Genomic DNA, 3464 nt, shown 5'->3' on the forward strand with positions numbered 1-3464 from the left:
GAACTTGGGAGACGACTAAGAAAATAAGGTCATAGTACCCATATTTTTTTTCTAAATAAAGAAAATGTAAAAGCTATGTATAAATCTCAGTTTTTGTTTATTTTCATGTTAATAAGAACATCGAGGATAGTGTTTCCTTTAAGGGGGTAGGGTTTGTGACACCCCTAGTACATTTCCCCTTATTTTTGTAGTGTAATGATGTAATGGCCTGAAGTGTGGGATCACATATCTATGATCTAAGAAGGTAAACCAAGTGGGGTTAACTGGCACCTTAAAATAAATTATATGGTGTGAATAATGATAAACAAAAGAGAGGAAGAGTCTAAGAGGAACATGAAGAGACCCTTGAGAAAATAGTAAAAAGGCAAATGCACAATAATGTGGGGGTAGGGCCTCTTCTTGGTTGAGCTCATGAGTAAATCTATAAAAAAATATGAGTTAAGGGAATTGGATTCCTTGAAAGAGAAAATTGTGACCAAAAGAGCAAGAGGATGAAAATGAAATCGAATGAGTGATTTCCAAGGGACTAGTTGAGAAACTTCTTAGAGTGCTTTCTAGGGCAGATAAACCACATGTAGAAGGGTGTTTGTTGGGGGTTGATTAACCAATCATTGAGTGCTTAAAACAACTAATAAACCACATAGGGTACTTATTGGGGCTTGATAAATCACTCCTAAAGTGCTTGAACCAGTTGCTAAAACACCCATTGTTGTGAATTCTATTGTGCTTGACTAGTTGAACAACCACCAATTGTCATATGTATTTCCTATCCTCTGTGAACTAATGATGGATTCATGTTAAGGCTTCGAAAAGGAAAATCTCCTTAGATCATGGATGTAGCTCATGGGTGACTACTTTAAGTAATTCTATCTATAATAGGTCTATGGTTAGGTGGAAACTTAAAGTATTGCATTCAGTCTGGCCTTTGTTTTTATTGTAATGGCATTTATTAGCTTATAACAGTGAATCTAAAGATTTCCTTGTGAAATTTAGTGCATGGCTTTGAATTATGTTGCATTGTTGAGTAATGTTGGAGCATGCCTGCTTTGGTTGAAATTTTTGAATTGATTATGGTTCTTTTTATAAATGTGTGCCATACATCTATGAGTTAAATGGTTGAAGCTTTCTATTGGTTGTTCCTCGAGCACATTCTTAAATTGCACAATGTGGAAGAGTAATTCAAAGCAGAGGATAAATCTTGCAGAATGTGGAAGAGTAAGTCAATGCAGAGGATGGGTAAGTGTTAAACCTCTGCATAACATTCCAATATTGGAAAATAGACTAAGTATGTATAATGAAAATTAAATTATATGGAAATGCAAGTGAAAATTGAATGACATGAAAATGTGTATGTGGAGAAGTAAGTCTATGAGAAGGATGGGTAAGTGTCAAGCCTCTGCATAGCATTCGAATATTGGAAAACGGATTAAGTATGGATGGTGCAAATTGAATGATGTGGAAATGCAAGTGAAAATTGAATGACATGAAAAGGCAGATGCAAGTATTGCATAGATAAATAATGCAATAGGTTTGTCATCTTTTGCATCGATGGAAATGAAACTATAAAACTAAGTCCTTTGTAGAATGCAAAATGGTGAAAGGTAACATTGACATGGTAAAAATGGAATGTTCCACCACTCCATCAAAGATGGGGCCAGATAAGAAATTACTAAATTAATATTTTTCTTGGAAAGTGGTCCAATTTTTTTAACTTGGATACAATTAGTAAATAATAATTTATTTACTTTTTAATGCATGGGACAAAAAATATTTTAGATAAAAAGATAAGAGTTTTCCTTGGTTAAAAAATTATGTAATAAACATAAAAATCTTTGAATGATAACCCCATGTCAATAAACATAAGAGTAGATTACATGGGGACTAAGGAAATGATATAGTATGGCCAAGTGACCCTGCTACCAATAAGGCACACCCTTGAGGTGATACATGGACCCTAGTTTCCATGTCATCTACCATGTCTCACATGTATAGACTTGTTGATGTGCTGCAAATAAAAAATCTTTTAAGCATAATATTTTGGTGTTCCATATTCAGAATGGGACAAATTTTATATTGTTGGAAAGCTATCGATGAGAAGAAGATGATAAAGAACTAAAAATTCAGGTTGGAAATGATTAAAGAAGAGAAAAAAATTATAGCCTTTGCCTCCTCAAGTTGACCTAGGTGGTTGGGTGTGTTGTGAGGTGGAATTATCAAAACTTCTAATGTTTTTTTAGAATTTTCTCAAACATCTATTGACCCTAATTGGGAATACACATACCACTATTAAATCTTAGACCATAGGACTAGGCATAATTTTTTATTTTCCAAGGTCAAATTCTTTGATACCCTTCAATGACAACCTTGACTTGTCAAACATAAAATAAGCCAACATCTTCCAACGATAAAGAAACTAAAATGATAGAGAATGCAAAAGGGTCTAGGTAAGGGCATTACTAATTCTAGGTTTACACCACCATTGTTGACCAACAAAGTAATAAGGAATGGCCTTGTAGGATGTTCATAGGTTGCTCCTAATGGGGGTGTGGGTAGGGCTTGGTCTCCTCATTTGAGGTTAGAAACACAAGCCACTATCGAACCTAAAACTAAATAAAGGTTACCTAAGAAGAATGTACTTGATGTTTGGATGACCCATGCATTATAAATAAAAATTTTGTAATTATGAATTGTTAGTAGTTGCTAAGTGGAAAGAATGGTAAGAATATGGATGTATATGTTAAAAGTTTCCAAGTAAATACTTCATAAAATTTAATGGATCTCACAAACTCAATCAAGAATACCACAGTTCATAAAATTTGTTCTATAGTTTCATAATTGGATGTATTCTGTCTATAGGAAGTTAAGGTTATCAAATTCACTCTAACCAGACCTTGCATTATATTTAGCTTACTATTGTTATTTTTCACATTGAGCATGAATGCGAGTGAGGGGGGACAACAACCTTCCAAGGACATGACTAGACCAATAGAATTGTATGGGTACTGCTCATTTGTGACAACAAGGTTTTGGGACTTATTGAATTATATGGCCCCATATATCTTGAGGCTAGGGTTATGTTGTGAAATTAGTTAGTTGAGTTATTTATCAAGGTTGATTTACTTATGTGTGGAGATTTTAATATTGTGGAATCATGATGATAAATTAGGTGTTAACATGGTTTTCATGTTGTGGATGAAGCACAAAAATTGGAATTGAAACAAGGCCATACTTGGCCTCTATAAACCTAACAAATATTGAAGATTTGACTCCATGGAGTTATGATTCACATGGTTGAATTTTAGGTTTGAGAATGAGTGAAGCGTGAAATATATAACAAGGTTGTGCTATCTAAACATAATATTTTTTTACCATTAACCAATTATATTCTCTATTTATTAGGGTTTTTCCAAAGCCAAATTTATTAATCTAAATACCTCTTGAATGGCTTGCATTTTCAACAAGAA

The sequence above is a fragment of the Pinus tabuliformis genome, chromosome 1_1 (genome assembly GCF_031772625.1).
Source record: "Pinus tabuliformis cultivar Carrire ecotype Pingquan chromosome 1_1, CPIR1, whole genome shotgun sequence".
NCBI classification, from domain to species: Eukaryota; Viridiplantae; Streptophyta; class Pinopsida; order Pinales; family Pinaceae; genus Pinus; species Pinus tabuliformis.